This window comes from Mirounga angustirostris, unplaced genomic scaffold (assembly GCF_029215605.1).
Source record: "Mirounga angustirostris isolate CCGP_5_RB_7025 unplaced genomic scaffold, mMirAng1.0.hap1 SCAF_15, whole genome shotgun sequence".
Lineage (NCBI taxonomy): Eukaryota > Metazoa > Chordata > Mammalia > Carnivora > Phocidae > Mirounga > Mirounga angustirostris.
Window position 1 is genome coordinate 51,580,225 of NW_026991723.1, and position 17,044 is coordinate 51,597,268.

General features: G+C 42.6%; 1 protein-coding gene across 5 annotated transcripts in view; it reads right to left on the bottom strand.

Moving 5' to 3' along the window:
• The window catches only part of MOB3B (MOB kinase activator 3B), a 206,582-nt gene that overhangs the window by 149,430 nt on the left and 40,108 nt on the right, over window positions 1–17,044 (bottom strand). The window contains exon 1 of one of the 5 annotated variants that reach the window (XM_064579695.1): window positions 374–1,260. The exons of the other annotated variants lie outside the window; for them this stretch is intronic. The gene's annotated coding sequence lies outside the window, so the exon portion shown is untranslated. Of the gene's footprint in view, window positions 1–373; window positions 1,261–17,044 lie in introns of those variants that run through there. 5 annotated transcript variants of the gene reach the window in all.

Here is a 17,044-nt window from a genome sequence, read left to right on the forward strand (position 1 = left end):
TTAACTTCTGGTATAAAGTAAGGGGAGAGAGGTGGAGGAAGAAGGAAGGCAGAAGGAAGAGAGGCCAATTATCCCTGTCCTGTGAAGTCTGCATCTTGTAAACACATACCCCGTGACCTCACATTATGCTGTATTTCTGAGCTCGTGTGTCTGGCCCCTCTGTCAGCTTGTGAGGGCCGAATCATACCCTAAACTTGACTGCAGTGCCAGTACCTAAGGCAGAACCCAGCACAAATAGGAACTCACTAGTTTTCTGGTTAAACTATGTATCTAAACTATTGCTAATCAAATACTACACAGATAAACAGTTCCTTCTCCAGCTGAGAGGGCCATACTCCCGGAATCATGATGAGAAATAATCAACAAAAGAAACCTTTTCAGAAAACAGATGCTTCACACAAAGGTCAACAGTAGCCACTGGACATGTGGTTTCCCAGGCCAATCTGAATAGCTCACGTGTTTTCATTTTCCAGCATTCATTAAAATATCAGCTCCTTTGTTAGTATGTCCAGCCTTAAAAGAATGTTAAAAAAAAAAAAACTCAGAGTAGATCTTTGTCAAGATCTTTGCATGGTGCTACAAAAGTCTCTATCTGGGTGCTTTGTTTAAAAAAAAAAAAAAGGTTTAAAATATGCCTCAAAGGAAAAACAATGCAGAAGAGGTCAATCAACTTGGGGAATTTTTTTTCTACTATAAGAAGAAAATGTATCCTATCACCTTCTTTAGTGCAAACTCTGCTTTTGTGACTTTGGTGTTTAACCCCAAGCTTCTGCTTCTGCTGCATCCATCTTTGTCCTCTCTGTATCCATCCCTGGGATGTAGCCTCAGGCATTGTGGCCCCTACCCTGTGTCCCTTAATGATCCTGCACAGTGCCAAGAAATTCTTTTTGCTCAAGCATGATCCTGCTACCCACCCTATGTGTATGTTGGAAGGCCTATGAGCAAGATCACTGCTGATAGGATTTTATAGCAGGAAGAACCCTCGAAAATCACTTAATTCAATTCAACCTCTTAATGTATTAAATACAAAACCAGAAACAGACGTGTCTATTGCCCAGAAAAGTGAGGTGAGGCCCACAATTAGGACAGGCTGAGGCTGAAAGCAAAGTCTCAATCCCAGTGCCTATGTTCTTTGCACAAAGCCATGAGTCTCTTCAATGGTTAAGCAAACCTGACACCTAAGTGGCCTTCAAAGGGACCCCAACTTAACTATCTCTTTTGATACTTCAACACAAACCATATATATGTATATGTATATGTATATATATATATATATATATTTTTTTTTTTTTAAATCCTCCTGGTGGTTTTTAAGGCTTTTATTTTTTTAAGCAACACAGTCCATTTCTCCTAAATAAAGCCGTACATGGTACCCAATTATAGAAAAATAAGTAAAAATTCTCTCTTCTGTGGATGAAACAGGGAGAAGGACCCTCACTCTTAGTCTACCCTCTCCCAACAGCCACAGAAACCTCTCTGAGGACCTTCAGGCTTGGCTCTATCAATTAGACAACACACCAGACCCCTATGCCCACTGCACTGTCAGTGACGGAATCTCTGCCCTGGCCTTTCCTTGGCTGGCCTGCTGCCATCATCCTTCAGCCTTCAAGGCCTGGCCAGCTGTCACCAACTCCTGACCATACTATTAGGAAGTGACCCTGTATCCCCCTTGCTACAATGCTCTGAATTTTTAACCCTTCTTCTGTACCAAAACAGTCGGAATCATTCATTATTCTCATGCTCCCCCCCTTCCAACCCCCCTGTAGTCAGGGCCCACCCGCCCATCTGGCAGCCCTGTGGTTCCACCAAACCAGACTTTAAACACAAGCTGCCACTTAGGTGAAGATTCAGCCCACCTCTTCGCCTTCCCTCCTGACCCTTCCCTAATCTGGCTTGGTTTCTACTCATTCTTTTTAAGCTCCTTAGAACCCTTGCTTCTCAACAAATATTTATGGGTTTCACTTGCTCTGCTTGAGTTGACAGGCTTCCCCCAGCACTACCTCCCATTTGTTCTTTTTCCTTTCATTACCCATCCCCCACCTTGAGCTCTGGGAACTCTGGTAGATGTTGAGTAGCTGCTGAAGAAAAAAATTCGACACCTACTCACCCAGCACCATCTGTCCACTGACTATCAAGCTTCCCCCAGGACCTACTAGGGACCCTCAGAAATGATAGAAAACCAAAATCACCTGGGTGTTTACTTAAAATGCAGACCCCCAGGTCCCACCCCTCACCTTCAGCTGTACTGACTCTGATGCATCCCAACATTAAGAACTCCCTAAGTCAGGGAGGCCGAGCCTATCCGGGAGTCCCTGGGCCAATACGCATTTACTGAGGAGAATGGGCAGGACAGAAATGTGGCCTTCTGGAACGCTGAATGTCCAGCAGGAAGGATGACAGAAGAAGTCCTTAGGAAGAACGAGGGCTGACCTGAATCACACTGGGGATTGGGAGTGTGGCCCTCCCCGACTGGCCAACCAGCTACATCACTGATGGGGCACCTGGTTCTGTTAACCACCCCCTGCATCCCAGGCCTGTTGGCCACTGTATTATACAGGCTGGTGGTTAAGTAAATGAGTCTGAGATCAGCCGGCCTGGGTTTGAATCCCACATCTATCATTTTCAGAACTGTGGACTCCTGAGCTTATGAAACCTCACCAAACTTCAGTTTCCTCTTCTATAAAAGGGAGATAAAATGATCTATCACATAGTATTCCTGAGAGAGTTAAATGACTTTATCTACATACAGAATTTGAGAGAGCACCAGGCACAAGGTAAGTTTGTAATAAGCAAACTTTTAATTCTTATCATTAACAATGCTTTCTCGGGGCGCCTGGGTGGCTTAGTCGTTAAGTGTCTGCCTTTGGCTCAGGTCATGATCCCAGGGTCCTGGGATTGAGCCCGTCGGGCTCCCTGCTCCTTGGGAAGCCTGCTTCTCCCTCTCCCACTCCCCTTGCTTGTGTTCCCTCTCTCACTGTGCCTCTCTCTGTCAAATTAATAAATAAAACATTAAAAAAACAAAACAAAACAAACAATGCTTTCTTGAACGCACTCATTTATGTGTGTCCTGTCCCTTCTGGACAGGGAACTCTGTAGGCTTTCTGCTTTCCCTCTCCTAGAAAAACACTCCTAGTAGATTACGCCTGGCAGGATGTGACAGTGATGGAGTAAGACAGTGGGTGAAGAGAGGTCTGGCATCCTGGAAGTACTCAGTAATCGTCCATGATGATTGAAAAGGTTGACCCACCTTGGCCATGCCCTGGTAGCCAGGAACAGCAGGAACTTTCCCTCATCAGAGCTAATGATCTGCACCTCCCTCCAGCCACTAGGCAGAGGAGACTTGCAGGAGGGCAGGAGCCTGACTTAGCAGGCTTCTCCAGGGACCACAAGGAGCTGGCCAGAAAACTTGTGTTGATTAGACATTTATGCTTCTTATTTTATGATGGGAATTTGAACTCTCGTTCACAGCAGTGCCAGAAAAACTCATCCTGAGTCAATGGGTGCTTTTTTAATACCAAATATCTTAATTCTGATTTTCTTATGTAACCACAGTGTGCAGATGTGCCAAAAATGTTAAAAATAGAAGACAACCAAAAATCCAAGAGAAAAATCTTCTCCTAGCTTCTAAATCAACCTTGCATGGAAACAGTTACTGCACCAAAGTGGGACGGGGGTTATTTTTTTCTTTCATTTAGGGGAGTGGTTTTTTTTTTTTTTCCTGTTTTATTCTTTGGGTAGTTTTATTTATTTTCCCCACACTATTCTTTAATGACAAGTGAGGGTGACCCACTCTTCTTAAAAACAATAAAAGCTACAGGGAAAAAAAAAAAGGCCTATAAAGCTTCCAAAGGCGTTGGGGACTTTTGCCCAGAGAAGCGTACTCTCGAGTCAAACGGTCGGTGGAAAACAACCATGGCTGCAGGCACTGGGCTGAGCCAAACCCCTGTGGTGAGGACTCGCTTTATTTCTGGTCCAAACAAAATCCAGGAAGCCACATCCACTGACTTCTTTTTCATTTAAGATTCTGCATTCATTAATACATCTTGTTGAGACAGCCTCCATTAGAGATTTCCTCTTTGCTCTAAGAAAGAGGAGGAAGAACAGACACAGTGACCGTTCCTAGGAAAACAGCATCAGCCCAGCAAGAGATCAAAACAGGTGCTTGCTACTGTCTCCTACTCTCTTTCGCTGAAACTGCATTTTATTCTTTAGAAGAAAAGAAAAAAAGGCAGCTCCCTGAGCTTATACAGTGTTTGATTTTATATAAGTGCCAGATGACTCAAATTCCTTTTGGAAGAAGGTGGTGTAAGAATCTATAAAAACTCTAATAAGCATAACCACAAACATTTCTTCCACAAACTTTAGTCAATTAAAAAAAAAAAATTCAAAGGCTTAATATAGTTGAAGACTGAAAAACAAGAGAGTTCCACAAAGACAAGGCTGTCATATTTTTAAAAAGATGAAAAAAAGCTAACAGTCACTTTAGCACATCTCAAACGCAGATCTTTATATAACTGATCAAGATACAACCATTTGCAAATATTTATATTTCAGATCACAAGATGGTTCTTCCCCCACTCCAGAGATTGTGAGTGATTGTAGAGTGAGTTGATCCTCATTTGGTCTCCCCTAATTTGCCCTAACCCAGCATGGCTTCCAGAAAAAGACAAAACCCAACAGACCAAGCCGGTGGAGACAGGAGCCCTGATTTATTTCAGCTTTGAAGGGCCACTGCACTTGCATTCTCTTTTCAGCAGGGAATGTAGTCCACACCACTGGGCTCACTGTCCTGTATAAAATACACGTTTTTCTCATCTAGTGGAGTAATCTTGTGAAACGTGAGCACGACCTTGCACAAGCGTCAGGAGGAGGGCAGAAGGGGAAGGCGGGGTCATGCTGGGAAACGGAGTCACTTCACCTTCGTAAGCCTAGCTCGCTTGCTCAGCACCAGGCACACAGGAGGGCCCAGACAGGAAGGAGGCAGGGCCTTGACCTTCAAGATTTTCAGGAAGCAAAGCTTTCCACACTGGCATCACAAGCAGAGATGGAGTCGCTGCCCTGACAGTGAGGTCCCTAAACTGATCCACATCAGAGGGAACCCCATGGCTTCTGGGGGCAACACGGGGACCAGAAGTGGAAAGTGGGGGCAGAGTGCAGGGGGATTCCAGACCTTTCTCCACCCAAAGGGCTAGCCACAAACTGGGAAATCAGATGATGGCCCCATCAAGATGATCCCTCAACATCATCAGAGTTCCTGCACTTTCCAGCTCTGCCCCAACCCCATTTTGATCACAAGAAGAAGGTATCTTGGCATTCATTTGGGAAGATGCCAACATAGCCTGAGCTTTCCAACTGGGCACCTGACCTATTGCAGCCACAGACACTTGGAACACCAACTGTTTCATTTTTATAATAGTCTGGTTTTAGGATGTATTTGATTTTATAAATTGTGTGGGAGGGAGACAAAGTAATTCTGATGATGATCTGCATTTCCTCTGACCATATCCTAGTATACACGTAAGAGGGTCCTTATAACTAAAGGTGCTTTCTAATAAAGAAATAAATGTACACCTCATTATTCCATGGCCTACCAGAAACTTCTGAGGAGTGAGGATTTAGAAGAAATGATTTAAGTGGAGTTTCCCTAGACCTCATCAGCCCAACCTACCTCTCTCTGCTTTTACTTTTTAATCCCTCTCACCAAGCTGGCTGAAAAAAACCTCACCCAAGCCAGGAAACAAGTGAAGGCAATGACGTTTTTTTTTAATGGCACAACCCAGGTCAGCATACCCTAGACTAGTTGCCATGATGACGAGGATGGCGTATGCCTGCTGGTTAGAACCCTCCTATCCTTTCTGTTATGAGACACACAGTTATTTCCTGTTCTGAGAAATTTTGGAGGGGCAAGAAAAGGAAGACAGGAAGGGAAGAGATGTTTATGAAAAAGCTGGCAAAGGCTCTTTGAGGATCTACAATCTCTCTTTTGTAGGCAATAGCAAATAGTCCTATCAAAATGAACCTTGAAATCTGGAGTGAAGCTTTTGAAAATAAATCTCATGTTCTACTTTTTAAAAATATGCATAATGTTTCCCTCAGCAAATCACCCATAACAATCTATCAAAAGATAAATATAGTGGACTATTATGGCAAGCAGATTTTTTTTTTTAAAGACTTTATTTATTTCAGACAAAGACAGGGAGAGAAAGGGAGAGAGCATGAGTAGAGAAGTACTCTGCAGAGGGAGAAGCAGACTCTCCGCTGCGCAGGGAGCCTGACATGGATCTCAATCCCAGGACCCTGGGGATCATGACCTGAGCCGAAGGCAGATGCTTAGCGGACTGAGCCACCCAGGCGCCCCTGGCAAGGAGATTTTTAAGAGGGCCCCTAACGATCTCTGCCTCCTGGTATCTATGTCCCTTGAATAATCCTTTCCACCTGAGTGAGGGCTGGACCTCGTGACTTAGTTCTAGAGAATAAGATTTAGCAAGAGAGATGGGGAGCACTTCTGAGTCTGGGTTATAAAAGACTGACTTCTATCTTGCTTGCATATTCTTTCACTCTCTCTTGCTTGCTCACTTTGATGAAGCCATGTTGTGAGCTCTTCTTTGGGGAAGTCCACATGGCAATGAATTGAAGGTGTCTTCCAGTCAATAGTCAGTAAAGAATGAAGGCCCTCAGGCCAATAGTCCACCAGCAACCGATTCCTGCCAACAGCCACTGAGTAAGCTCAGGAGATCCTTCCACATTCCACCCTTCAGATGACCGCATCCCCAGACTACACCCTGGTTACAACTTTGTGAGAGATCCTGAATTAGAGAACCCATTTAAGCTGTGCCTTGATTCCTGACCCAGAGAAACCATGAGATAATACATGTTGTTTTTAAGCCACCAAATTTTGGGGTATTTTGTTATGCAGCAAGAGTAAATAATGTGGCTTTTAATCATCAGTATTTGTAATTGCACGCGAAAGGGGAAAACAATCCAGAAGTCATTCAGAGGGAGCTAGTTCAATCAAGAGTGGCATATCCATACAAGAAACATTAGGCAGCCCTCAAAATATAATGAGGTCAAAATTTCTACATTGAAATGGGAAGATTAGTTCACAAAAATTAAAAAGCAAGTTGCAAACAATGTGAAACTTCTAAAACATGTCAGATATCCGAACTTTCACTTCATCAAATTTGAACTCCAGGCAAGCTTCTTACCCACTGTTCCCATCTCAGAAAATAGCAACTGTAGTTATCTAGTTGCTGTAGGCAAACAAACAAAAGCAAAAGACAAAATATACGCAAAGAGATAAAGAAGAGAGATTGTTCTGACTCTCCTCTTTTGCTCATCCAGTCCATCAGTAAATTATAGAGTTTGCCTTCAAATTGCCACCACATCCCACACTTCTCACCACCCCCCCAGTTACTCCTCCCATCCACGCCACCATCCACTCTTTCTTGCACAGAAGCATAGGACCTGATTCGGTGCCCTGCCGTATTTCACAAATGCAAATGATATCAGGCCACTCCCCTCTCTAAACTCTGTAGTCTTCCCACTACAGTTGGAATAAAACTGTTTGCTAGTTCGCAAAGACATAATCTACAGCTCTGGTCTCTGGATACTTTTCTTTCCTCTACAATTCTTTCTCTCACTTACCTGCTTTATCCACATTGGCCTCCTTGATGTTTCTATAACACACCTAGTTCACTCTCATTTCGGGGCTGTATCAGGTTGCTCAGGCTACCAGAACAAAGTACCACAGACTGAATGGCTGAAATAGCATAAATGTATTGTCTCATGGTTTTGGAGGCTAGAAGTGTAAAGTCAAGGTGTTAGCAGGGGTGTACTCCTTTTGAAGGAGCTAAGCAAGGATCTACTCTAGGCCTCTCTCCTTGCTTCTGGTGGTTTGCTGGCAATCTTCAGTGTTCTTGGGCCTGCAGACCTATTACCCCAGTCTCTGACTTTATCCTCACATAGTGTTCTTGCTGTGTGTGTGTGTGTGTGTGTGTGTCTAAACTTCCCCTTTTTAAGAGGACACCAGTCTTAATGGATTAGGGGTCCATCCTACTCCAGTATGACCTCATCTTATGTGATTATAACTGAAATGACCCTATTTCCAAATTAGGTCACATTCTGAGGTACTAGGGCTTAAGACTTCTATAGATGAATTTGGGAGAGACACAATTCAACTCATAACAAGACCCTTTGCAATCACTGTTCCCTCTTTCTGGAAAGCTCTCTACCCAGAGTGGTTGCCATAAGGATGTGCCCCACATAAGGAGCATAACTGGCCAGGAGTTACAGCTTCTGTGCTCTGAAATTCATCTGTGCATTTATGCCAAAGTCATGCTTCCCACAAATGACTCCTAGTCAGTGACTGAGCATGGCAAGGATACCAAGGCAAGCCTGTTCCTGGGAGATGAAAATTCACCTGACAGGTATCGTTGGCTCAAGAACTCTCCAACAGTCTTACCAAACACTCTAGAGTGCTTCCACTCCACCTTCCTCCCTCCCCTCTCTTCTTTACCTGGGATCAGACTTGCTAAACAATCTGAGGGCTCTCCCAGGCTCCCACCAGCTCCCTCCCCATTTTTGCTTGCAGCTGGGGCAGAGCACTCAAAAGGGCCCTGTACTTTGTTGAATGCTCTGTTGTAGCTGACTTGAAATTCTTAATATGGTATTTATGAAGAAGGGGACCCATGTTTCATTTTGTGCTGAACACTGTTTGGTTCACAGGGGTTGCCTTAATAAATCTCTTGCACAGCTAACCCATGACTTGGTTCTGCTTCTTGGGGGACCCAGGTGGATACCCCAGATATCAGCATGACTCTTTACCACCTCATATGGTCAGATGTCATCTCCTCAGAGAGGCTTCCTTTGCCATCCTAAGTAAAGCACACTTGACCCCACCCAGTCTCTCTTTCCCATTATCCTGCTTTAGTTTTCTTCATAGCTCCATCTGATTTTGCTGTACCTTTTTATTTATTGTTTGTTTTGTCTTTCCCTTGAGAAAGTAAACTAGAAAGGGACAAAGACTTTTTGTTTGTTTATCATTGTGCCCCAGTACCTATAACAAAGCCAGGTACATGATAGGTAGTCAATAATTAGTTTGTGAATAAATTAATTTATATAAAAAAATAAATGTCATACTGAACTCACCCAGCTCCTTCTTCAGTTCTAAACATATATAAAATATAACCCAGTGTGAACCTCTTGAGAATGTACTTCACAGACCTAGACAATATAACTGTTTTTGTTTTTATTTAAAAGACAGGCCAGAAGTGAGGACAGAATCCAAAGCCAAAGCAGTAAGCATGACAGCAAATGCTGCAGTCACCCAGAGGTGAGTTGAATCTGAATACAGCTGCTTAGGAGCCTAGAGCTGGGATTTTAATGCCCAGTTAAGGACAGGTGATGTGGCCCTGGGCCTGTGCAAGGTAGGAGGAAATACCTGAAAATAGGGCTAGAAAAAAACTACCACTGCTCCTCAGTAGCTCAGGGAAGAGGCAAGTAAGTCTGTATTCTGCCCCTGTCTCCTGGTAAAAAAAAATATATAATTAAAAAACAAGACAGCAAGTCTGTGGCATGCACAACTGTGTGGCCTAAATTTACATTGTTTATATTGTGCAAGAATCCAGAGCTACTAAATCACCATAAAAATGTTCCTAGGACCAGAGAAATCTCTGTGGAAGTAAACTCAAATTGCTCTGTAGAAATATTTTCGTAACTCAGGACTCACAGGACTCCCTCAGATTAAACAATTCCTGTTGAACAAATGAGACAAAGAAACAAACCTGTCAGAGGGAGAGGCCACAGGCACAATAAGCAGAAGAATTAGCACTCCAAGAGCTATGGTAATAGAATAACCTGATGGGTCTATAAACTAATTATGTTTAAAGTATTTTTTAAATAAAAGAAGGAATTAAAACTACCAGGAAAAAAATCAACCTCTATGAAAAAAGAAAGGCCAGATTTGGGGGGGGAAAAAAAAAAGAAGTGAATAGAATTCTAAATATTAAAAATGCAATGTTAAGTTGCATATTAGAAACAGCTGAAAAGAGAATTAGTATCATGGAAGATGGCCCTGAAGAAATTAATCATAAAGTAGCAGAGATAGAAAAATATGAAAGAGAGCTTGTAAGACATGGAAAGTAGGTTGAGAAAATAAAATATACATTTAATTGGAATTCCAGGAGGAAGGAGCAGGAGATTGTGAGAGAAGCAATATTGAAACAATAATGGCTGAAAATTTAACAGAATTAAAGTAATGTCTATGCTATTCATTTGAAACATCACAAGTCCCAAGCAGGATTCAAAAGAAACACACACACACACACACACACACACTAGACACACTGTAGTAAAATGCAGAATACTAGAGCCAAACAGAAAGCTGTGAAAGCAACCACAGAGAAAAAGACAGGTTACCAACCTAATAATGGCAATCAGATTAGCAGCAGACTTTTAATCAGTGACAGAAGTGCCAGAAGATAATGGAATAATACATTCAAAGTGGTAGGAGAAAATCACTGTCAAACTAATACTCTATCCCTAACTAAGTTACTGCTCAAATATGGGGCTGAAATAAAGACATATTCATACAAAAAAGGAAGAGAATATCCAATTCACAGACGCTCCCTAAAAAAAATTAAACAATAACAATATATTTCAATATGAAGTAAAATAAACTGAGAAAAAAGATAAACAATGATGAGTAAAGAAGTTAATAAACATGGTAGTAAATTTATAAACACCCCTACTGTTTAATTTTTTTTTTTTTTTTTTAGATTAAGGAGTAGAGGAGTTATAAACAACTTGGAACTAAAATATTAGGTACAATAACATGGAAGGAGAATTACATTAAAGTATTCTAAGGTTCTTGTGTTGTTTGATATGAGGATAGTGATTCTGAATAATTTTTTTAAAATTTAAAGCTAAGCACACATATAATTTTAGGGGAAATGAGGATGGGGATGAGGGAGAAAAAAAGGAATGTATAACTTCCAAAGTAGTAAAGAAGAGACAAAGCGAAAAAAGAATACCCAAATGAGACCTTTACAGACAAATAAAACCAGAAAGAATGTGCCATTAGCAGATATTCATTAAAGGAAACTAAAAGAATGTAGTCCAGGTAAAAGACAACTGATCATAGATGTAATACATATAAGTGGAGATAGAAGATGGAATTGGGAAGATATGAAAAGCTGTAAATAGACGATCCCATGATATAAGAATTAAAAGGACAGAAAATGGTAAATATAGAGGCAAATCAATACAAACATTGATTCTTTTTAAAAAATAAAGGAAACAATGCCTTGTGGGCTTAAAAAATACACACTTTTTTTTTAGCATGGGAGTTGGTGGGTCATACATGGGAAGGGTTTTGTTCAGAGGAAGGTAAAGATATTGAGCACTTTAGAATTTGGCAAGGTAAAGATACCTGCTAGGTTAAACACTAAAAGAGTAAAAAGTCAATATAACTTTCAGAGTGGTACAGAAAAAAAAGTGGAGTGAGACAACAAACCTAATAAACCCAGAAGAAGACAAAAAAGGAGAGAAGAAACATAGAAACTGTGGGACAAATAAAAAGCACAAAAGACTTTGGCAAACATGAATTAAAATACATGAGTAATGGTAACAAAAGTAAATCTACCAAATGCTCCAGCTAAAAGATGGTAACAAGTTCAAATGCCTCCTGGGGCAGGTTAGGTGACATAAATGAGTAAACAGCAGGTATAGGAAAGCAAAGCTCAAATGAAATGGTAACTGATGACTTCTCGGGGTCAGGGAGACAATAGGGTGCAGTGGGGTCTGGGGTAAACTGGTGAGCATATCTGTCTAAAGAAGGCAGCTCTCACAGATTGTTGCCATGTGCAAATACAAATCCAGTGTCCTGTAGATCAACCTTCCAACAAAGCTGGAAATTCAGTTTTGTGGCAAATCTGATTTTTAAACATAGGCTACTAATCTTTTTAAAAGCAAACTGAAAAGCAAAAGGGTAAGAAAATGTTATCCATCCACTGGATGGAAGGAAGAAAGATAAAGAGGCAAAAAGCATGGTGAATAAAATGCAAAAACAGAAACAGAAAACAAAAGAAAAAAAGAACAACCCTTGCAAACCCTTGAACATGAATGGAAGTGATGGCTTATACTCAAACGCCACCGTGATTCCCACCCTGTAATTTCCACCCTGTTCAACCTTATCATTTGGCTGAAGAGACGTAACATTAAAGGATGGGAAAAACACTGAATAATCCAAACATAAAGTACATGGAGCCCAGTGGTCACTCAAAACTCAAAATAATGTCTGGATGTTTGTTCTATCAGTTCTGCTTATAGCAAGTCTCCTTTGGGGCTTCCTGGATACCTGGGCTTCTCTAGCTGTTAATAAAAAACAGTGATGTTAAAAAATGCCTGAAAGGGGGCGCCGGGTGGCTCAGTCATTAAGCGTCTGCCTTCGGCTCAGGTCATGATCCCAGGGTCCTGGGATTGAGCCCCGCATCAGGCTCCCTGCTCCGTGGGAAGCCTGCTTCTCCCTCTCCCACTCCCCCTGCTTGTGTTCCCTCTCTCGCTGTTTCTCTCTGTGTCAAATAAATACATAAAATCTTAAAAAAAAGAAAAAGAAAGAAAATGCCTGAAAGGATGGAGAGGAGGAAGCTGAGAAAGGAAAAGAAGAGCCAGCAATATTCACCTTCTGTTACTCTGAGTCTACTATTTGAGCCAGGTCCTGGAATGCCAGTCTTTCCCACGGCCTATGAGGGGAGGTCCCACGTATTCAAGCATGGCTTCCAAGGCCTTTCAGCCCAGGTCCGTCTGAGCCGCTGCCTTCACACCTTCACCCAGGCCAGTGCCCCTGCCAGGATGCCTTTACTTCCCCCTCCACACTTCAGACCAAATCCACTCCCAAGGGAAGTATTCTCTGAAGGTTGCTTGAGGTTCCAGACACAATCCCTATACGAGGAATGTACCACATGACTATTTTTAAACTTAGCTGGGCTCTGCAAAGACATGTGTAATGAGGCAAAGAAAACTGGGCTCATGATAATTCCAGAAGGCACGAGGGGTAAGTGGGCTGGCCTCATGGGGCTGCTGCAGGCCAAGGATGCAACCATGATGGGGCCTGGACTCTTTTTTTTTTTTTTCCTAGAGGGTCTTGCCCTGTGAACAGGCCTCCTGCCAAAGCTGTCTTACCCACTGCAAAGCAGAGTTTCAGTGCCTATGGTCTAATCTCCTTACGGGGTGTACAACATAACAATTTGAAGGCTTAAAAGAGATTACTGTCTCCAGAATACAAAAAGAAAAACACAAAAATTAGCATATATAATGTTTGTATCTTTAATTATTAAATCTAGTATTCAAAGATATTTTATTCTATGTGAAAATAATTGGTAGGTTAAATTTTCTCCCTTTTTAAGAACATGTGACTGAAGGACTCCTGAAAATATCAAAGCCAATCGGGCGCCTGGGTGGCTCAGTTGGTTAAGCGACTGCCTTCGGCCCAGGTCATGATCCTAGAGTCCCGGGATCGAGTCCCACATCGGGCTCCCTGCTCAGCAGGGAGTCTGCTTCTCCTTCTAACCCTCCTCCCTCTCATGCTCTGTCTCTCATTCTCTCTCTCGCAAATAAATAAAAATCTAAAAAAAATTAAAAAAAAATATCAAAGCCAATCAAAATTGAATGAGTAACTTAGAGTCAATTTCAAAAGCAACTTATAAAAATGCTTTTCATTTCTTGCAGTAAAAGTTATATTTAATGTGGGGTGTGGGTGCATTGGATATGTTCGGTATGCATGTGGGCAGAAGAAAGTCATAAAGACCGGGACCTGTGTTCAGCTGGAGGGGACAGGGACAGCTGGTGGAACCTGACGTGGTGCAGGGGGACAAGGCAGAGGGCTGGTTGTGGCTGAGGTGGGTCCCTCCTCTGCTCCCCACCTCTCAAGAAATCATTAAAAAATGAAAGACCCGGGAAAATGTTGATTTCCGCTGGATTTCTTGTAGATATGGCAAGAGGCTAATACTTGGAGTCCAGGTTGGATTCTGGGTGGAAATGAGACCGCACGATTCAGGAGCAGGGGTAGAGAAACAAAAGCTGGGCCAGAGCAGGGATGAGGGGAGCAGAGAAGCAAAAGAGTAGCCAGAGCAGGGGTGAGGGGCCATGTTGAACTTGCAGTGCCAGGAACTGGGGTTTGGACTAAGTTCTACCTAAGTCTTTGAGGGACAGGGATGCCCCAAGTGAGAGATGTTACTTGCATTTCATAACATATGCTTTTCTAAAAATGCACAACCTGTCAGGATCGTCTGGGGCTAAGGATGGGTGAAAATAGAAGTGATCAGAGTCCTTCATAAGGGCTTCCTTCAGAGAAAAACATTAGTTAAGGAGATGAGGGGGAAGGGCTAGTCAAGAGCTCTTCAGAAGACTTTGATCCTCCCAGGGTTTCCTCGAAAGTCTGCTGCCTATCAGGTAGGTGGGGGTGAGAAGGTAGTCTCTGTGCTTCTAGTTATAATGGACCAATATTAAAACAACAAAAGAAACAAAACAGAAACCTGGGCGGGAGAGGAAACCATAGGAAGTGCACATTTCTCCCTGCACAAAGCTGATGGGTGGGAAGCCGTAAGCAGAGAGCAGACTAAAGTACATTATTCTGAGCTTATTTCTACTTTAAATAAAAAAGTAGTTAACCTACTTTAGCTTACTTTTTTATTACAAAGTTAGCCTCCAATTTGGAAGTCACTCTAACCCGTCCACATTAAAGGGTTACCGTGAAGTCTCCACGGGCAGCGGTCCCAGGATGGTTCCCTTCTATTTGCTCCAGATGTTATCCCTGCTGCACTGGAGATGTGCTCATCTCCATAGCCCTGCACCTGCCCCATGGACTCACAGGTTGCACATATTAACTCCTCTGACTCCACCTGCCCATCTCTCATCTCTTTTTCTCTCTCTTTCACACACACACACACACACACCCTCCCTCAGGAATCCACATAATCCTGGGCTTTTCTGTAGGGGCTCATATCCAGGCATCAGGCTCAGCAGGGTATGAGGCAGCAAATACATCCACACAACCAGGTCCAGGTCCCCACCTTGGATAAGCGAGCCTTGGACTCTGACACATTCAGTGACAGTGACCATTATACCTCAGTTAATGGAAATGCTGACAACACATCAACTACCCTGGAAAAGTGGCCTTGCCACTATTTTTAAACAGACCACTCATCTAAGGTCTAAGCCAGCACTTCCCATTGCCAGGTGGACAGTTTCAACAGGACGTCTCACTGGCATCCAACCTAAATACTGATAAAATATTAATAACAATAAGGGTCACAGCAAATACTCCTATATATCACTTACTCTATACTATTAACTATTGCTAACCATGTAAGTACAAACTTGTTGAGCTGATACTCAAGACTCTTTACAATAAGAGGGAAAAAAAAAAAAACAACTACATTTAATTTATTCAATCAATATTTCTTGAGCGCCTGCTACATCAGGCTGGGTTTGCTCTAGTGAACAGACATGATTCTTATCTTAATGGAGCTTAGAGTCTGATGAGGGAGAAGCATTAAACACACACACACAGCATAGAGTTACAAATGGTCTATGTGCTAAGAATAATAAGAGCAAGTGTTGTAAGAGTAGACAATGGGCAAGGGCTAGTTTGGATGGTGGGCCTGGGGTTCTGGTTCAGATTCAGTGCCCCACTAAAGATCATGGAGGCAATGAATAGAAATAATTTCTGGTATCTTGGGCAGTCATGTCCCAAATGAAGAGAAGCATAACTGGATCAAGCAAAATGGACACTGGTCCTGTGGCATCCAAGAGTCAGGGTTTCTTATTTGATTATAACTTTTACCTGGCATCCAAGGCCCCACATTCTGACTATAACCTAATTTTCCAGCTTTATGTTAGTCTTGCTCTTCTAGAGGTGAGAAGCAGAAAGCCACCCAGGTTAGTATAGGGGGAGGAGTGGTGCTTTTAAGAATGTGAAGGCAGTGGGGTACCTGGGTAGCTCAGTCCGTTGAGCGTCCGACTTGATTTTAGCTCAGGTCATGGTCTCAGGGTCCTGGGATCAAGCCCTGCGTCAGGTTCCACGCTCAGCATGGAATTTGCTCCAGATTCTCTTTCTCCCTCTGCTCCTCCCCCCACTAGAGCTCTTTCTCTAAAATAAATAAAATCTTTAAAAAAAAAAGAATGTAAAGGCAATAAGGAAAACATGAGTTTTGTGTGGATCTAAACAGGAGATAAAGTAGGATTTGGCCTTATGTAAACTGGAGTGACAGCCAAGGTAGCTAAGAGTCCTTAGTGTTGGGAGACAATTCTCCATGGTGTTTCTACAAGTCTTATACCAGACTATCTTTCCTGGGACGTTGCCTTAGCAAACAGCCTAGGACACTAGAGATAGTATTCCTCTCCAGATCACAGGGCACATTTGTTTCCTGATTAGCATAGTAAAGACAGGGAAAATCCCCAACCCAAAGATCTGTTTGCATTCTAGGATAATAAATATAACGGCACTGTTTCTGGAAAGGAGGATTGGCAGGTCCCCCTATAAAACTGAGGGTTTCCTAAGCTCAGTGTGGCTCACTGTGAAACAGAACCCTGTGTGCTCAGTACCCACCTGGGCCCATGTACACATCTACCCATGGGACTTGGAGGGGAGGGGAGAACTGATGTGAACATAAAGCTCATACTGCTTGGCGTATCATGAGTAATAATCTCTCTAGATGCATTTGGGCTCACTGGTCTGGTCCATCAATCAATTACCTTCCCACTCTCAGCTGGTCACTTGACCTGTAGGAGCAGGGGTTTGGTGATTGTCACTCTCGTGTCTGCTGTTAAAATGACTCAACTATTTCCACAGGTTCTCCATGTATATCTTTCTCACTCTGATGCTATGTATCTTTTTCTCTGCCTTTTAGTTTGGTTTCTGTCTTCTCTTAGGTTGGTTCACTCATGACCTCTTTTGTGCAGGCTCTAACTTTTTTTACTGCTCTCTGCTCATCTCTACTTCCAGATGAGAGAAATGTCCTATTGAGCCAACTTGTCTCAGACTGGA